The 21695-nt window shown below is 33.1% G+C and overlaps 1 protein-coding gene across 1 annotated transcript in view; it reads right to left on the bottom strand.

Moving 5' to 3' along the window:
* LOC143206638 (uncharacterized) overlaps nucleotides 1-20497 on the bottom strand; it is a 32220-nt gene extending 11723 nt beyond the window's left edge. Inside the window, exon 1 of the mRNA XM_076419255.1 lies at nucleotides 20390-20497. The gene's annotated coding sequence lies outside the window, so the exon portion shown is untranslated. The remainder of the gene's footprint in view (nucleotides 1-20389) is intronic.
* Between the last annotated feature and the right edge of the window lie 1198 nt (nucleotides 20498-21695).

The following is a 21695-nucleotide window of genomic DNA, read 5'->3' as shown; positions in this document are numbered from 1 at the left end:
GGTAAAACACTTTCAAGAATTTTTCGGTTCGCTAGGTAATAGATTTATAGCTGGAGGAGATTACAATGTAAAATATTTAATGTGCGGTTCAAGAATAATAACCTCAAAAGGTGGAGAACTGCTGAAAGCAATAAAGACAATATATTGGCCTTCAGACAGAAATAAAAAATCAAATACTATTGATTTATGTATTACAAAAAAGTGTTTTGCAGAATCTTGTTTCGACCTGTCTTCTGATCATTCACCAATAATATTATTTAGAGGAAACTTAGACCATCTCTCTAAACTTACACTTACAAACTGAAATTAATATAGAAATAGAAGCAATAAATATTACAAAAAATATACAGGAGGCAGAATATTCCGCGACTCCTAACAGTGAAGCATTTCCAAGAAAAATACACATATATCATGTACAATACAGAAAAAGATAGTAGAAAAAAGAAAATTACGACGGAATTAGCAACAGCAAAAGACTGAAGAGAATAAAAGAAAATTTAATAGAGCAATAAAAGACCTGAAAGACTAATCCAAAATGAACAAAACCAAGGCATTCAAGAATACTTAGAGAATTTGACACCAACTGAGGCTACAGACTATTCGTCGTGGAAAGCAACAAAAAAGCTTAAGAGACCCCAGCAGCATAACCCAACTATTAAAACAAAAGAAAATAATTGGGCTAGAAACAATAAAGAGAAGGCCGACATTTTCTCAAAACAATTAAAAATGTTTTAAACCTTTCCAGTCTCAGCTACATAAAGATGACGAAAATAAAATTACTAGCTTTCTAGATTCGCCATTTCAAAAGGACTTACCGCACCAGAAATTAACGGTCAAGAAAGCTAAAAACAAACAATAATGAGATTAATATTAAAAAAGCTCCTGGTTATAACTTAATTACTGGTAAAATTTTAAAAGAAGTTCCAAAATAAAGTGTTGCGTACCATTGTCGATGCTCCGTACTATATTTCAAATAAAGTGATACAACGCGATATTCCTCTTGAACCTATAACGAGTGTAATTCAACGTGTTTGTGTGAAGTACTTCCAAAGAGTGTCAGCGCATCCCAATGTACTCGCTAACCAGCTAAATATGGGACGTGATAGTCAAATGCGTAGACTTTTAGACGTAGACGTAGACGTTTAACACCACCTGATCTGATTACTGGACATAAATACACTTTATTTCACTCTTGGGCTAAATTAATACCCAAAGACGAATTGTTTAATTAATAATAAAGAATATTTATATAGATTTAAACATATTAATCAATACGTTATGGGAAAAGGACTATGATTTAGATCGAAGGCACTTACTGAGAAAGAAAGTCTGATTTTGGCTAATATTCACCCAAATACATTCATACTTATTTTGTTCAATGTTTATTTTTGTTCACTGCTCATTTCAATTCTTTCTTTATCAATGCTTTTAACAAAGTTGTCTTCAAATTCTTCCTTTCTCAATTCTCATTTCAATACTTTCAACAATACTTTCTTCAATCAATTCAATACTTTCTTTCTGAATTCAATTAAATACATTCTTCAATCAATTCATTTCAAAACTGTCTCTCGTTGTCGATGCGCCGTGTTTTATCGCTGAAGCTCTTCCCTCGAGTTCTTAGTGGTGGTGGAAGAGGCCGGTCCAAGAAACCCTTTTCTGTGCCCCGATTCGTTGAGAATATCGGGGTCGGAAACACTCTTCCAGCTAGAAACTTCTCACGCTGATAAAACACGTGCATTTCGGACTCTTAAGGAATTTCCGAGAATTCCATAATTTCGGGCCCCCTCGGTGATATTTATGGCTATAGGCGCCATAAGGAGTCTATAAGCTCTACTTCTTACACGTTTCATCTAGCCTCGGTATTTGAACTACCGCTATCCGAAACACTCGACAACAAGCCGATGGGACGTCTGTTCTGTTTACTCGGTGCCCTTCTTGGTTCGCATAGTTTCACCAAACATTCGACACAATGCGATGTTATATCTTGTCTCAAGCCATAATTTTTTTCTCATATCGTACAACTCATCATACAACTGGAAAAATTCTACAATTAACGTACACTTAAATTTACACGACTGTCCCAAATATAAATAATTAAAATTGCGTCGCAACACTAACCTTCAAAAGAAGATTAAAATAGGAATAGTTCAAATGAAAATAACAAAAGATTTCTGCCACTGAAAAATTGAATAGAGGATAATTTCCCAGTCTATATTACATCACATAATAACTGCTTTGAACTTGTAATATAAATAGTAATAATTTAAATAGTAATAATAGAATAAATCTATTTGAAATACTAAATATAAATAATAGATGAAAATTAAATTACCTTGCCTTGAAAATACACTTTTAAATTATAACAGTACAAAGGTCACTACAATCTCATTCGACGTCTCTTTCAGTCCAGCAATAAGTTTTTGAAGACTACCAGCTACACTACGATTCGTGCTATACTGGCAGAGACAACTGGCGACTTCTTTTATATGCTCACAATTTTTCCCCCTTCTAGGAAAAGAAAAAGGCAAGTTCTGGTATGTTTAACCATATATATATTTATTATTTCTTGACACTGATATTTAGCATCCATTGTCAGTAATCAAAAATTAACATTGACATGTGTCCAACTAATTCCAGGCATTCATCCAAAGTGATCTTGCCATGAAATGAGCGAACACCATCCGCGGCCCATAACATCTTCATTTTACGCTTTACAATGATCCGGTGATTGTTGATTACGTCGCTACCTGGCCTAAAGTTTATTTAATACGTGGGAAACCCCTTATAATTGTCTATTAGCCAAAAGGGAAGGTTATTGATACAGTGTGCTTTTATAGTAGGCGTGGAATACGCCAACTATAAGCCACCTTAAATAAGCCGAACCAAGAGGTTCCAATTCATTCATGACAATTAATTCAAGTAAGAACTATCCGTATGATCTTATAGAAGAAATGTTATACTTAGGTATTTCATTCTACATAAATTATATAAACATTTAAACCTTCTTTTTATTAAAATAAAACGCAATAGTAGTTCCAGATATACCGTCAGCTAGGGGTGTCGACCGCCGAGAAGAATATCGATTTCGAGATTTAATTTAAAAAAAATCGATATATATTTATTGCAAAAATTAGGAAACTAGAAAATATATCGAGATATTATAAAGAATATATCGATATTTTGAAGAAAAATTAAAAATATTAATATATTGGTCTGTAGCGACGTTGAGACATGTCCAATTATATATATTAGAATAACGGCCTACAAAATACCCCCCGGAAATATTACCCCAGATATTGAACACATGCAAGATGGTAGCAGCGCCGATTAGTAAACGATAACGAATATCTGGCAACCCCGATACGTTAATTTCGTATAGTATTGAAGGGAATTTTGGATCATTCAGTCACTGACTATCGTCCAGTTCAGACGTGCTACCATTGACTGCCCAAGCCTCATCTTCAAGTAACACCACTGCTATCCCTATTATCTACTGTATTCATTTTTTTATTTGCCAATAAATAACGGTCACATAATCTGTTTTCTTCCGTTTCACTTCATTTTACCTCCATTCATCGAACCATATAAACAACCTTAAAGGTACAAAAATCGATATTTTCTAAATGTCTTAAAAAGTAGAAGTATTTTGAAAAAACCTTTAAAATTTGTAGCGACCTTGAGGCATGTCGAATTTTACATCGTGGAATAACACGGGCGGGGTGCCAGCAGCGCCAACTAGAACCCGTAACGTATGTGACTACAGATTAGTCACAGAGCAGCTCCAGAAGCTAGGTACCGATTGCAATCATCGTAGACTCGTCATGTCTTCGCCGAGGTACCAGAATTGCTAATGTCTCGTCGTCGAAGAAAATAAGCTACCACGTCGTCGAACAATCGATTCTCCCACAGCGTCGATTGCGGGAGCCCTCTCCGAAAAATAGCTTGTTCTCAACGTCGTCGATGGACCACATTCAAGCGCCGAAGCGACGATGAAGCAACGGTATCTGTAGGATCGGAAGATCTCAACAGCCGTACCAACCACAACCGTTTCGATTTAATATATTTTTCAAAGCCCTTTTCATGCAGCACATTTTGTTTGGTATATAATTTTTTTTGTATTTGATATTTTTTCATACATTTTTATATTTTTGTTGCTAGGAGTAATTGTATGTAAAATTCTGGCAGGGGAGTATTGTAGCGACCTTGAGGCATGTCGAATTTTACTTCGTGGAATAACGGTCTACAAAATACCCAGAAATATAATCCCAGATGTTGAACACGAGCGGGATGCCAGCAGCGCCAACTAGAACCCGATAACGAATATTTCGATTCATTCAGTGCTCAACCATGGTTTGGTTTAGACGTGCCACCATCGACTGCCCAAGCATCATTTGTATTTTTCACATTTTTTATATAGCCAATAAATAACGGTCACATAATGTAAACACCACTGTTTAATTTCGTTTTACCTCCATTCATCGAGCCACATCATTATCACAAAATACAAAAATTAAAAACAAAAATGCCCCAATCTTTAAAATTAAGTAACCATCTTAAAGGTTTAATCAAAAAGGTTTTTATAAGGTTTAGGAAATATATTTTTCTTGAAAAAATGTCGATATATCAGACAAAAAAATATCGATAATTTTTGAGAAATCAATATAATACAAACAAACCAAAATAAACCAAGAGTAACTCGATACAGAACGACTTAGTCAATGTAGTGACCTTGAGGTATATCGAATTTTGCATCTTACAAATAACGGCCTACAAAAAACCCAGAAATATTTTGCCAGATACGTGCCAGTAAACGATAATGAAGATCTGGCAAACTCCAGACGTTGATCTAGAATGTCATTGTAACGGTACCTTAGCTCATTGAGAGTCTTAGGAGTAATACTGCGCCACTATCGTTTTGCCTATTATATTTTCAATAGTCTTTATAACATCAATAAATAACGGTCATGTCATATAACTAACACCGTTTTATATCGTCTTACCTCCATTCACCGAGCCATAAAACCCTAAACCAACACCAACAACACCCCCAGATCACGTACCAGGGAATGCAACATCAAAGAAAAACTAAGAACAAAGCAAATTCCCTACATTAGTCAACGCAAGATCAGTGAATTTCCGAAATAAGACCAAGTGTTAGCATCCACCCGCAGTTGTTCAACTTTATCTTTCAAAGAGTTAGCATATTGTTATTTTATAGCTAGGAGAATTATCCTATTAAAATAATTTGGTAGCAGACAATATAAAAGGGAATTTATTATCAGAAACATGTCCAAAGGCTATTAGGAAATATATACAAAAATATATGTTAGAATGAAATAACTCTAATAGATAAGATCAAAATAGAACTGGGTAGAAAGCCATGACAAAGGTAATATTTAATAATTTTTATACTTAAGTCTGTTTATTTTTCTACTTTAATTTTAGATATCGAAAATAGATTAAGATATAGAAAGTAGATAAATAGCAATAGTTAATAGCTCCACCGCAAATTTAAATGAAAATCTAGTAAAGAAATGGGGAAAGAAAGGGAAATAGAAAAGTATCTTGTATAAAAAATAAAATGCTATTATTGAAGGGTACTTTCCACCATTCTGTCACGGACCATCATTCTGTTCAAACGTGGCACCATCAAGAGCCCAACCCTCGTCATCATCAGGTAAACCCAGCGCCGTTTCCTTTTATCTTTTTATATTTTATAACATTTTATATAACCTCAATAAATAACGGTCACGTCATGTAAACCCGAACTGTTTCATTTCGTTTTGCTTGCATTCCCCGAATCATATAAAATACCCTAAAGTATATTAGAGGGTAGAGGTATTTACGTGTAGATAATAATGTGTAGTAATTACGTGTAGTAACGTTTAGGTGATTGTTTTTGTATTTCTATAATGGTTAATGATTTCAATTCGTTAGTAAATGCATTTCATAACAAAGCCCACACCGAATATTGCAGAAAAATAAATATATTAATTTTCCCATCAAAGGTTAAAATGAGTGTTGTAGAAAATATTAACGATTATATTAAAACTTTATAGTGTTTTAATTCCCCATTTATAGGTGAATTCGTTCACATGTAGGATACAAACAGAAAACAAGGTTGGAAGCAAAGTTGGAATGAAATCTAAATACAAACTTGAAATGAGGTACCTGTAATTGACCATAATAAGTTTGTTCTCAGAGTATTGCAGTGTTCTCTTTTAAATTTAGTTCCATTTTTAAGCCAATGCCTGTTAAGATTGTCCGTCATTCTTACTGACTATCATGGACTACTGTTTACTATCATGGTTATTCCGTCATTGGCATTAATTACCATTGGCGTTGTTTGTTCTTGACATTACCAATACCATCCATGATCAGTTCCGCTTGTCGGTGCATTTATTTATCAGTCAATAATATTAACTGTCAGTATCATTATACATTCATTATTACATGACAAGTATCTGTAATGATAATCACCGATCCTTGTTGCATTTCATGTGTCATTTGAATGTCACCTTCGTCATTGAAAATTGATCACTCAGGTACGTTTTCGTCACAGAATAAGCAGTTTCCGTATTTTGTAGTTTTCATTCCGTTTTGAGAACTGGCACGCGACCGTATCAACTTCATGATCTGCTACGCATAGTCTGCTTTATTTATATTATTTCTTTATCTACCTTTATTTATTTAAACTGCCAAATTTTTCCATTTAAATATACTTTTATTTTATGTTCTGCACAAAGAACTTTCACCCAGCAAGTTGCTTTAACCTACTTTTTCCAGGCGTTTACATGCGATAATAAATATCCGAAATGAGAGAAAATGACCACCACATGAATTGACCGAAAGTCATTGTCTGTCACCCAAAAACGAACTGTTTCCTGTGGCATATTGTAACCGGAGGTGAAAATATGAACCTAGATAAGCAGTAATTCCTACCAAGATAATATACCAAAGGTACGACATCGGCAAAACGAAGGAACAAAGCAAATTCCCGGACAACCCCACAAGATCCAAAACCTTAAATCAGTCCGAAATAAGAAACCAAAGTCCAGTCGCGGTTGTTGAACTTTAGCGTTAAGCCAGTAAAAATAATAATTTTCAGTTGGAACCACAATATTTTATAATATGCTATACTAATTGTGATACTAGTGAATATATAAGTGATTTTAATGGTATTCCACTTTTAAACGTATTATAACAAATTGTTAAAAACGAGTTAATAAAGTTTTTAGAACGAAGAAACAAAAAATAATCAGTGAACTAATTGGTGGATTGGGTAGGACTCGAAGAACCAGGATAAGTTACTCCTCAGTCATCTCCGGTTTTGCGCCTGCGCATTATCCTGCATAGAATAAACCATAGAAAAGAATAAACTATATTGTCGTCCTTTTCTAACGACGGTACATTCTTTTCGAGTCGATCGGTACAGTCGACGAAGTCAAAACAAGAAAAAAATCTAGGATATTTAGATTTTGTGTTACATTAATAATTCTACAGCATTAATAATTAAATTGTTGTGTTATTCTTGGTGGTTTTACATACATTGGTTTTAAAATATGGAAAAAAGAGGGTAAGTGCAGAATGTAAGGTTATATTTTTAAAAATTATAAAATCCAAACATCAATATTCAACGACATCGAATAGGTTTCAACATATGGCAAAATGTAATGATAACAAGAACAGAGAAGAAAATGATTCTTGTTGTGTTGGAAGTAGTCAATTTATTAATGAGGTTTGTCCATCAAGAATAGTTGCAAACATTGTAGTAACTGAAGAAAGTCGAAAAATGTGAAATTCAGAGAATCGGAGAAAATTTTTGTATTGTAGCGACCTTGAGGCATGTCGAATTTTACTTCGTGGAATAACGGTCTACAAAATACCCAGAAATATAATCCCAGATGTTGAACACGGGCGGGGTGCCAGCAGCGCCAACTAGAACCCGATAACGAATAGCTGGCAACCCCGAGATGTTTATCTGGGATGTTATTGAAGGGTATTTCCATTCATTCAGTGCTCAACCTTCGTTTGGTTTAGACGTGCCACCATCGACTGCCCAAGCCTCGACTCCAGGTAACACCGCTGCCATCAGTTTTATCATTTGTATATTTATATTACTTCAATAAATAACGGTCACATAATGTAAACACTACCGTTTCATTTAGTTTTACCTCCATTCACCGAGCCATATCAATTATCCTAAAGTATATTTATAAACATAATTTATATATAAAAAAGGGGTTAGTAAATGAAGCTGTATAAATGCATACGCTAAATGGCAATCAAAATGGTGCATGCGCCAAGTCCGGAAATATTCGATAAGCAATTATCTCTCGTCTCGATGCACTAGATGCTAAATTAGCAACACTGCGTAGCTAATACACGAATCACACCTACCAACAGCGAAAACGATGTACAAACTGATCTTATTAATTACCAGATGCTAAACATTTTATTAACAAGATTAATAATTGTGTTTGTTGTTTCTGGAATACGTTATGAGGATTTAGCGCATAGATATAGGTTAAATTTATAGTTTTGTTTTGATGCTTCAGTATCGCCGCCACAGAAGAAATACGTTTAGGCGGCGTAAAAATGATATTCAAAATTGTATGTATTTCATTATATATTTATGAATGTACAGTCGATCTACCCAAAAAACAAATAAAAAAACAATTTTAACAATAAAAAGCAATCCCGAAAATCTCCAAATAAGAACAAATTAAAATCCAATCGCAACAAACCAAATATCTACATCATAACCCGACGAACAATATTCCTGAACAAAACCTATTAAATCTAAATAACATCCAAATAGAGGTTAGTCCCTGAAATAAATGCAATCTAAATATAAATAATACAGATTTGATTTTATACAAACAGGAAAATTAAAAGGTACATTAATAATGCACTAGTTCATGCCAACAAGCTTAGCGAATATTTAATTTCTTCGTAATAAATGTAAACGACACAAAAACAAACAAACGAACAAACTTGCCGAAAAAGCGATATTACACGATCTAAATAGTTTCACTGACGCGCACCACATAATTCCTGACGAGCAATTTGGTTTCCACGCCAAACACTCAAGCCACCGTCAAGCTGCTCGCGTCCCAGCAACCATCCATCAGGAACTTATAAAAGGTCTCAAAGCTGGAGTCATCTAAATGTATCCAAAGCTTTCAATCAAGTATGGCACAACGGTCTAATCTTTAAAGCGAACCAACTAATTTCCCTGATCCCCTCATGCTTGGAAGCTAGATTCTCAACAAGATCGGCGATGCATTCTCCTATCAAAAACAAATCTCCGCAGCAGTCCCGCAAGATACGCCACTAGCTCCAGCCCTGTTCAACTTTTACATGGCTGATTTACCACTTTCGAAACATTCACACACAGCATTTTATGCAGATAACACAGGTTTCTTCACCACCGGTTACAATCCGACGCCATATGCGAGAGACTCCAGGTCCAACTCAACTAGGCGGTTGCATGGTACAAATTCTGGCGGCTGCAGATTAACCCGAGCAAAGCTCAGGGTATTCTGTTCCACCGCAAGAAAGAGTTCCGTGCATATCGCCTCCTAATTGAAAAAGTTCCTATCTCCTGACTCCAGTAGGTATCATACCTCTGTCTTCAATCCGACCGTAGCTTTCAACGGTCAACTATTCCCACCCCTCTGAGGAAAAAGCAAACTCCCAATATCCCAGAAAGCGACTCTCTATAAAATGATAGCCCGTCCAATCTGCCTCTACGGAGCACAGGTGTGGTACCAGTAAGTCTCTGAGAGACAATTTGCATTACTCCAAGCGTTCCAGTCCAAAAAAATCCGCGCGTTACTCAATGCCCCATGGTTTATGAGGAACTCGACCACCCATCTCAAATCAAGCATCCCGTTCGTGAAAGACTTCACGAACATGGTCAGCGTGAGGTTCTCCCCGGAGGTAGAACACGAAAACAATTTGATCAAATCCTTACCCATCCACAAACCCCAGTAATTAAAACCAAATACAACAATCCCAGTCGTATCCCAGGATCTCTGTCGCCCACAAAACCTTTCTGTCCCGAACCCGAAGCAACATCAGCAAAAGATCATTTGGTTCTAGCTTGTCATCTTGGAAAAAGAAAGAAAAAAATACGAAGAAGACAGCGAATTTATAACCAATTTATATTTTAATGCCCATCTTTCAAGATATTTTCTATATAGAAGTAGACAAATTAACATTTACCAGTAAAATTAAATACTCCAATTGATACTAAAAATGCAAAATCTATCTTTGCAATATATGATCGATATCCAGAAATTCATAAAAAGTTAAAAATCAAATTAGTAATATATAACAACAAAAGTTCTATTCAAACCACCGCGGAGTGCAGCCGTACCTTTCAGAACGCTCTGTTGTAAAAAAACCATCTGAGTTACTATTGGTGTCATAAAAGTGCCGGTCATAAAAAGTGTAAAAGTCTCAACCATTGAAGGGTGAGAATGTGATTTAAAACGTGAACTTTTGAACGTGACATTTAAATTTTTTTTATAAGCAAGACTCTTCTAGGAATTTTCTTTCTTATTTTCGGATAAATAAGAAGAGAATAAAATAGTAATTCACACTTATTAATACTTTGATGATTATTTAAAGTTAATGGAAATTAGATTCAATTAAAGGCACTTTAAAAAATGTTAACGAGTGTTAGTAGTTATTATAAGAACGAGATATGATCATAACGATCATAATTGCATCGTTGTCAGTTTATATCTTTCTTAATTGCCGTAAAAATAAGTAGTTGTAAGTCAATAAGTGTTTTCCTACCCGTAGAACTTACTTCCCCCGAAATCCAAACTGATCAGGCAGAACATCTCCAGGCATAAGAACGAACACCGAGCAGTCCGGCTTAGGGACAACATATCAAGCATATTATATTTAGTTTATATTTTAAAATAATTTAAGTTTAACCAAACTTCATAAAATAAGTTTCAAATAAATAAATAAACAAAAAATTGATGAAATATTGAGGAGCTAGTTGATTAGAAGCTCTAAGAAGTGCGACTATAAATACATATATAGAAAAAATAACTTGAACAAAATTAAGCATTAAATTATATAATAAAATTAGTGACATCCAAATATAAATAAAGAAAAAACAAGGACATATATGTATATATGTATATATAGATATATATATATATATATATATATATATATATATATATATATATATGTATGTATATATATATATATATATATATATATATATATATATATATATATATATTTGTTTAGGTTGTGAAATTGTTATTATTTCAGCGTCACTGTCTTTCCTACTCATCGTTCCTATACGATTTTTATTAAGAGTATTTAATTCAATTTCGTGTGCTTTCTTGAGATGTTTAATTAAACTGCTCGTACTATTATTATATTACAGTTGCTTTGCACATTGTATTTCTGATCGACTTCAAGAACTAAAGGTCGATTCTGGAATAGAATCGGAATCGAGATTACCATCCCTTGTCCAGCCATTCGTGTTAAGGTTGTCATATGTCATTGTAATGTTAATATATTAATTATTTTATAAGTAATTATTGAATATTGTTCCAAGTGCTTTTCTGAAGTAATATTTCGCAAAAAAAGATAACATCTGCATAAATTAATCGACTTAGCGCTTTGTCTCTCTTTTTGAACACGGTTAAAGTTTAAACAGAGGAAGAATTACAGGCCTAAAATTTTGTGTAATATATACCACAAATAAGTATATTCTAATAAAATAAAATGGGCCCAAATCAACAACCACGAATAGTGGTTATGTCGGTGATAAAATATAAATAAACAAATATTTTAGGCTCTATTTTTATTGGGCCTAGCGGACATTCATAACAAACATTAATCAATCCATTTTCAGTTAATTTGATGTCTGGTGAACAGTTGAAAGTAGAAAAATTAAGAGCTGAATGTAATTGATATAATACTGATAGTATAAGAGCTTATTGGAAAAGTTGTAATTTTATTGGCATCGAATTTTAATCATTTTTAGGTTTCATTAGTGAAGACATTTTGTAACCAAGCACGTTAAATATTGCCCGTAACAAAAACATTAAATTTATGATATACACATCTTTATAAATAAAGATGTGTTTAACCATCCAATCCATAAATAACCATAAAAATCGCTTAAGAGAATTTTAATTCATTATTTGTTGGAGAGTTCTTAGTTCCTATGTGGAACACAAGACAAGGTAGGAAACAATAGATAAACGAAGGCCACAGTACACAAATTAAAGATTAGCTACCTGCAAGGGCAAGATTCTGTTTTAAAGATTACTAGAGATTGCAGTGGAATAAATAAAGAACGATGTAATTTTATTTTAAAATATAGGTGAGGAAATTATTCCTTTTATTAAACAAACCTGTAATATTAATTGTTTTTATTTAGTGTTGGGAACTATCGACTGTTTCAGTCGTGTACTTTTAATTACTATTTTTGGTTCTATTAAAGCCAATCGATTGATTTTTAACGTTCTGGCTTTGTCGTCCTTGCCGCTACCTTGACGAAAATTAGGTACATCAGTTTATGCTTACATAGATTTATAGGTAATATATGTTGTATATTAATATAGCAGCATTTTGAAACGATATTTTTCAAGATTGTTAATGAAATAAGGTAAAAAAATTAAAATTGTGAATGATAAATAGCAAAATACTTTTGACTGTTTTTATGGCAATAATATGTAATATTTCGATTACTCTCTCGATTTTTGTTAAAAAATATTTTCGTTCAGTAATAAATTTTATTTATTTACTTTATTTAAAATAGCTCCAGTATATAGTTATTGTACGATCATTTTTAATTATGTCAAGAGTTCAGTTCCAACCTTCGTAGGGTGAAAACATATTTTCAATACGGTCCAAGCTATAAAAAGATACCTTTCTTTAAAAAAACCCAGTATTTTATTACGGTTATTTAATTGAGTGTTAAAAACGCATAACAGATGCGGCAATCCGTCTCTCAGAGGACCTAAAGTGTAGTGAATACGTGTTTACGTGACCAGACAAAAGGACTGCATCTCATTTTTATTAGTGTTTAAAATTATTTTCATCTTATTTTACAACAGTCCATTTGAAATTCATTTATAGTATTTATAGTCAAAAACTAGTGCTAAATAACGTAAGTGCGTGAAATAAACAATGTATTTATTTTATTTTTTTATCCTCTGGAAGTAAATTAAATAAAATATTAAAAATCTAAAAATGGCAAACCATAGCGATTCAACCAAATCACCTGCACACTTTGATATAAGATTAGAACAAACAGCAATAACGCAAACTCCACCATCAGAATGGACTACAGTTATTAACAAAAAACGATTGAGAAGTCCAGAAGAAGAAATCGCGAGGAAACAAACAAGAATCAGTGACTATTGGTTACAGAAACCGATAGAGACAAAAACAGTTTTAGCAACCTGTCGGAAGAAATTGAAGAGAACATACAACCAAGCCCTGAAAAAGTTGTTCCAAAACCACCACCAATAACAGTCTATAAGGTAGGAATAATAAAAAACATCCATGACCTATTGAAAACCATTACTACGAACTATACAATTAAAACAGTGAGCTATGAAACAATTAAAATCCAATTGTTCGAAGCGGATCACTTTAAAGTTCTTGTAAAAGAATTAGATGAAAGAAATACCCAATACCATACATTCAGGCCAAAATCCGAGAGCATTTAAATTCGTGTTAAAAGGATTACATCACGGGACGGACTTTAACACCATCAAGGTAGCACTAGCTGAAAAAGGTCACGAGGTCGTAAATATTCACAATATACGACATCACACGACAAAAAAACCTCTGCCTATGTTTTATATAGATATAAAACCTAATGGAAATAATAAGGCGGTGTATGAAATCACCAAATTGGAGAATAATATTATTAAATGCGAACCACCACATATAAAAAGAATTATACCACAATGCACAAAGTGTCAAGCGCACGGGCACACAAAGACTTACTGTCGCAAATCATATAGATGCGTAAAATGTGCAGGAGAACATAAAACAGGAGATTGTACTCGTAAAGTTCGCGATGAAAAAGTGAAATGTGTTAACTGTAACGGAAATCATCCAGCGAACTACAGGGGTTGCGCAGTTCACAAGCAACTACAACAGAAAATCTATCCTGCCTTAAGGGAAAAAAGGCATCAACAAAAACAATCCACTACTACCAATCTACCACTACCAACCAGAAAAAGTCAAGCAGACATAACTTATGCCCAAATGGTTGAAAATGGTTCAGCACAAAATCGAGAGACGATATCTCAATCTACTGAAACTAGCAACATCTCAAGATTAGAAAATATGATGGCCAAACTAATGGATCAAATGAGTACGATGCTTGGTCTACTCACAGCCGTCGTCAGCAAACTTGCCTAATGCCTGAAACCAATAACTACAAAATCGCCGTCTGGAATGCCAATGAGCTCCAACAACACGCCAGGGAACTAAAAATGTTCGTAATTGAACAAAATATTGACGTTATGATGGTTTCCGAAACACACTTTACGGAAACATTATTTGAAAATTCCTAAATATAAGCTTTATCATACAAATCACCCTGATGATAAAGCACATGGAGGTACAGCCATAATAATTCGAGATGATATAAAGCATTTTGAAAAAGAAAAATTCCGCAAAGACTACCTGCAAGCCACCAGTATAACCATAGAGGAAGCCCATGGACCATTAACATTTTCTGCGATTTATTGCCCACCCAAACATAACAACAAGGCAGAACAATTTCAAGAATTCTTCAGTACGCTAGGTAATAGATTTATAGCAGGAGGAGATTATAATGCAAAACATTTAATGTGGGGTTAAAGAATAATAACCTCAAAAGGTAGAGAACTGTTCAAAGCCATAAGGATAGATAACTTGCAACATATCTCTACTGGTGAACCAACATATTGGCCTTCAGACAAAAATAAAAAACCAGATACAATAGATTTCTGTATTACAAAAAATATTGATCCAAAAAAGTGTCAGGCAGAGTCATGTTTCGACCTGTCTTCTGATCATTCACCAATAATAGTAACAATTTCTTCAAAAATTATCATCAAAGATAAACCCCCTTCTCTGTGCAATGATAGAACTAACTGGCCCTCATTTAGAGAAAACTTAGACCAAAATATCTCTCTAAAATTACCGTTACAAACTGAAATGGATATAGAAATAGCAGCAATAAATCTTACAAAAAATATACAGGAAGCAGCATATTCCGCGACTCCTAACAGTGAAACATTTCCAAGAAAAAATACACATATATCATGTACAATACAGAAAAAAGAAAGTTACGACGAAATTGGCAACAGCAGAGGACTGAAGAGAATAAAAGAAAATTTAATAGGGCCATAAAAGAGCTGAGAGATCTAATCCAAATTGAACAAAACCAAAGCATTCAAGAATACCTAGAAAACTTGACATCAACTGAGGCTACAGACTATTCGTTGTGGAAAGCAACAAAAAAGCTTAGGAGATCCCAGCAGCATAACCCACCTATTAAAACAAGCGAAAATAATTGGGCGAGAAGCAATGAAGAGAAGGCCGACATTTTCTCAAAACACTTAAAAAATGTTTTTAAACCGTTCCAGTCTCAGCTACATAAAGCTGACGAAAATAAAATTACTAGCTTTCTAGATTCGCCATTTCAAATGGATTTACCGCACGCGAAATTAACGATCAAAAAAGTTAAACATACAATAATGAGAGAGATTAATATTAAAAAAGCTCCTGGTTATGACTTAATTACTGGCAGAATTTTAAAAGAACTATCAGAAAAGGCTATAAAACTATTAACATTTATATTTAATGCTATGCTACGAATTAATTACTTCCCTAGTATCTGGAAAGTAGCTAAAATATTAATGATACTTAAACCAGGAAAAATACCAGAAGATGTGACCTCCTACCGACCTATAAGTTTATTACCAATAATCTCGAAAGTTTTCGAGAAATTATACATAAAAAAACTAAACTATATAATAGAAAAAAGAAAAATTATTCCAGAACATCAGTTTGGCTTTCGCAATAAGCACGGGACTATAGAACAAGTGCATAGACTTGTAAACAAAATAAACGCTGACCTAAATGCCAAAAGATATTGTTCGGCTGCTTTCGTAGACATATCTCAGGCTTTTGACAAAGTATGGCATACGGGCTTGCAGGTTAAACTAAAGAAACTTCTCCCTCATCCGGACTATCAGCTACTAAAATCGTATCTCACTGACAGACATTTTATTGTAAATCAAGGCGATGAACATACCGAATTAAATCCCATATATTCAGGAGTTCCGCAAGGTAGTGTACTGGGTCCAGTACTGTATCTTCTGTATACGGCTGATCTGCCCACCACAAAAATAACTACTGTGGCAACATATGCAGACGATACAGCAATCTTAGCATCCCATAAAGATCCAGTCATAGCATCAATAAACCTACAAACCCACCTGGAACAAATACAATTATGGTTGAAGACATGGCGCATTAAAGCCAATGAATCAAAATCCACGCATATAACGTTTACCCTGCGTAGAAGAACATGTCCACCAGTGAATATCAATCATCGTCAATTCCCCCAAGCAGAGCATGTTAAATATCTTGGTATGCATTTAGATCGACGCCTAACCTGGAAGAAGCACATACTCTCTAAACGGAAACAACTGGGACTAAAATTATATCAAATGTATTGGCTCATTGGGCGCAAATCCAACTTATCATTAGATAACAAGGTATTGCTGTATGAGTCTATACTCAAGTCCATTTGGACATATGGAATTCAACTATGGGGTACCGCTAGCAAATCTAATATATCCATCATTCAACGATTCCAAAATAAGGTGTTGCGTGCCATTGTTGATGCTCCGTACTATATTTCAAATAAAGTCATACAACGCGATATTCCTCTAGAACCTATAACGAGTGTAATTCAACGTGTTTGTGTGAAGTACTTCGAAAGAGTGTCAGTGCATCCCAATGTACTCACTAATCAGCTAAATATGCGACGTGATAGTGAAGTGCGTAAACTAAAACGTTTAACACCACTTGATCTGATTACTGGACATATGTAGACTTTAGAATAAGCATTAGAATAAGACTAATTAATTAAGATAATATTTTATACAGAAGATTGCTTAAGAAAGGCTTTGGGCAGCTTCGGTCGGATACCGTCGTTATTTGTTTTTTCTGAATTACCGTAACGTATATGACTACGAATTAGTCACAGAGCAGCTCCAGAAGCTAGGGACCGATTGCAGTCACCGTAGACTCGTCATGTCTTCGCCGAGATACCAAAATTGCTAATGTCTCGTCGTCGAAGAAAATAAGCTACCACGTCGTCAAAAGCAACAATGAAGCAACGGTATCTGTTGGGCCGGAAGAAATCAACAGCCGTACCAGATCGCAACCGTACCAACCACAATCGTTTCGAACTATCATATTTTTCGAAGTCCTTTTTATGCAGCACATTTTGTTTGGTATATAATTTTTTTTGTATTTGATATTTTTTCATACATTTTGTATCTTTGTTGTTTGGAGTAATTGTATGTAAAATTCTGGCAGAGGAGTATTGTAGCGACCTTGAGGAATGTCGAATTTCATATCGTGGAATAACGGTCTACAAAATACCCAGAAATACAATCCCAGATGTTGAACACGGGCGGGGTGCCAGCAGCGCCAACTAGAATCCGACAACGAATAGCTGGCGGCAACCCCGAGACGTTTATCTGGGATGTAACACCGCTGCCACCCGTTTTATCATTTGTATTTTTCACATAATGTAAACACCACTGTTTCACTTCGTTTTACCTGCATTCACCGAGCCACATCACTTACCCTAAAGACTGAAAATAATAATTACTTTTTTCAGCCGCTAGTTCCCAACGCTATTTTTATCATATATTTTAGGTGAGAAAAATGGATAAACAAAATAAAAGAATTAAAAGAAAGAAATGTTAACAGTAAATTGGTAAATATTATAAAATAATTATTAAGGCGTTTAATGGCCAGTAAAATAAAATACGTAACTACAGAATAATTTATTCTTTGAACCTTTTATCAATTATTTTAAATAATAAGTATAAAGACCTAATTGTATTCAAAATAATTTAATGACATTATTCTAATATTAATGATTTAATAATTATTTCAAAATTGTGTTATTCGGATATTAGCTGCTTTAATATACTATAATTTAATATACATGTTTAACTTGATTTAATATTCCATATTTATATTTATAAGATAAACGTAAAAAATAATCCTATGTACTTCGATATTCGATACTCCAACTTGTTCAGTTCTGAAAATAATTGCACTTATATGATCATTTTATATTATATAGTTTTAGAAACTCAATTAAAGTCATTATTATCAATTTAAATTAGATTAACAAATAGATTAAACTAAGCGTAATTAAAAACGATTAGTGGGTGATTTTTTGAGACTTCTTCTTAAGAGATTTTTTCGCATATATTTTAAAATAGAGACACATATATTTAACCTTATACTGAAAATATTGTCAAAACAACTTTAAAGAAGTAAAATAACATATCATTTTTAAATTATTCTTTTCACTCTATGAGGGAAACATGATTATCTTCATAAATTGTAGTCGAATTTCTACCACTGGGCATTACTAGTTTAATTTTTACTGTTAATAAAATACTATTAATATATTAATATAATATCTTGTATTTAAGTAAAATAAGACGCAAGTAGGTTCTAGACATATCGTCAGCCAATCCAAAAGTACTTCAGTACTTTCAACAGTCATTCCTGTCAAAGATCATTGAAAACAATATCTGCAAACAAAGGACAAAGCCAATTCTCAGATATCCATCCCCACGATAGTTATATGCCGATTATTAAACACCAATACAACCATAAACAAGGATTGCATCTATCAGACGCAAACCTCAAACAGAGATTTCATCAAACTGATGCAACCCCAAATAGGGATTGCAAGTAAAAAATAGCACATATAAATAGGTCTGCCAGCCGATCTAACTTAGTTTCTAATCAGTTGTTCAACCTTAGCTTTCGTACAGTACACATTATAATTTTTCTAGTTACGTTACTTTATAATATTGTATTCCAATTAAAATAGTTAAACAAGTGAATAATGTTTTTTTAAACAACAAACAATAATTTAGTAAATATAAAATTCTGATCTTGTATTGAAAATATTGTTAAAACAAGATTCAGTAATGAGAGAAACATAATTAACTTAAAAATTAAATTATTGCTCCGTCACTAATATATATAATTAGGTTAAAATATAAAATCAAACGAACCTACACATTACGTAAATTATTTAATTAATCAATAATGCATTAGTAAATTGAGGTAGGGTGGTTGAAAAAAACCTTTGATTAATGTTTTCTTGATATATCTAGATTTTTAGCATACTAATATATTTTAGAAAAAAATTACCTTTTTTTGTTAGGTAACATTACATCGCTATTTTTTCCACCCAATGACCTTTTTTTCAGAAATTAAATCAAGAAAGTATTGATATTTTTCGTTTCCGATATCCCTACAATAGGATGAAAACAGTAATTTCAATTCAGACTAAACCCTGTGAAGATAATACTTCGTCACGGGATGAGTATCTCGAATGGATGAAGAATGAATGGGAACCTTCAGTTGGCAACAACGAGCCAACAACAAAAAATAGGTTGTGGTAAGAACTATTAAGTCTCGAACAAGTATGTGTGGTGTGTGGATCAAGATCATCCAAAGCAATCTAAAATGTAAGGAACTAGCATTCTGAGGCCAAAACAGCTGGGGCTTAATGAAACTGTCGTGAAATTGTCCGAGCTCCGGTATGGATTGATGATGATGCATATAAGCAATCTCTCGTAAAAAATACAAGTCTTTCAGTGATTTCTAAGTAAATAATTGAAAAATATTTATATTAAACATGCAACTTCATATGTTATCTCATTTTTTTCAAACTGTTTGTTTATTTTTTTAATATCGAGTTCATTAGTACAAACAGAAGTTAATATAAAAAACTGAAACTAAATCGATAGGATTGACAACATAGTAAAACGGATTTTGAAGAATTTACATTTTACAAATTTTGTTTTCGATCATTTGTAGAGTTGTTCGTTTAACCCAGTCAAATTAGATTTTTTCTACTTGGAAAATATGACAATGTACGAATGTTTATATTTATGAAGTTGTTAATTCTGTTTCTATGTATAGGCTTCCACGGAGGAAAACATAATCATCAAATTAAAATTTAAGGATTGAATTACTTGGAAATGAAACCATGAAGATATATAAATCTATTAAAAAAGCTGCATACAATCAATTGTTAAAAGTCACAATACTTTACCTTAATAATAACTTTTTAAACAAAACACGAAAACCTAACTAAACACATATATCATCACGAAATTATATCGTCTAGGCCGGCACATCACCCACCACCAAACCCTTCAGCGGCACGAACTAAACTGAAATGGCCCACCAAATATTGCAAATCCTAATCATCTCAAGGGTGGGAGTGGTCAATTTGTCGGTTTTTTTAAGATTCTCAGATATGAACATATAAATAATCGTTCTGATGCATTTTTGAATTAAATGTATTTATTATTTCTTGACAATGACATTTAGCATTTTTATTTATTATTTTATTATCTCTGTAAACGAAAATGTATATGATAAAATTAAAAAACTCAAATGTAAGGATTGTCTTGAAATCTGACACAGCGTCCATTCAAATACGAGCAGCGTATTATACGCATTTATTGAGTGCTTATTCAAAAGACAGCGTATACCTAAAAGCGTAAACTTTTTCCGATGACGTAACATTTACTTTTATACTAATTTTAAAAAAATTCTACGATATTTCAAAGCTCGAAGTGTCACTGTCATTTTAAAACTGTTATGATTTAATTGTGAAAGTCTGACATGAATTATTAAAATTGAAAAATGTTTAATAACAGGTAAATGAAACAAAATAATTTCCTATTATTTTTATTACAGACGAATTAATTTACAATACTTGAGAAATCTTAAGCCTAATACGGATTACATTGAAATATTGATAGATATATTGATAGATATATTGATAGATATATTGATGGGTAACAACACCGAAGAAGATAGAATCAGTATAATTTTTATTGAATGCCAATAAGTCAATACACATAGTCAATAGAGTTTTTACTAGCGTTGGGAACTATCCACTGAAAACATTCGAAACAGTCGATAATTAAAAAAGTAGCGTAAATGCACGGTTTGACTGTTGTTTTTTTTTTTAATCCGTGATGTCAGACGAAGGTGTATGAATCTTGACCTGTATAAATTGTGAGAGGGGAAAGGACGGAGATAGCAACGGTAGTGTAAGCGAGACGGAGATATAAATTCCTTAACGATCTAATTTTTAAAAAGAAAATGAAAAAAATATTACTGAATACTATTATAATAATACATAAAATGCAATTTATAATTTAATTTTACACCAAGTAGAATTACTTTTATATTTGAATGTTCTGTGGATCTGTAAAAAGGAATAGAATTTTTCTATGGAACGGAATAATACCTCACAAATGTTTTGTTGTATTTTAATGCGTTATTTGCTATTTTTAGATAATATACTATAATAAATATAGATAATAAAATAGAACTTAAAAACA

Source organism: Rhynchophorus ferrugineus, unplaced genomic scaffold (genome assembly GCF_030347505.1).
Source record: "Rhynchophorus ferrugineus isolate W39M unplaced genomic scaffold, kcgeb_rfMv2 rfM1, whole genome shotgun sequence".
Lineage (NCBI taxonomy): Eukaryota > Metazoa > Arthropoda > Insecta > Coleoptera > Curculionidae > Rhynchophorus > Rhynchophorus ferrugineus.
This window is presented reverse-complemented; position numbering and strand designations above follow the sequence as displayed.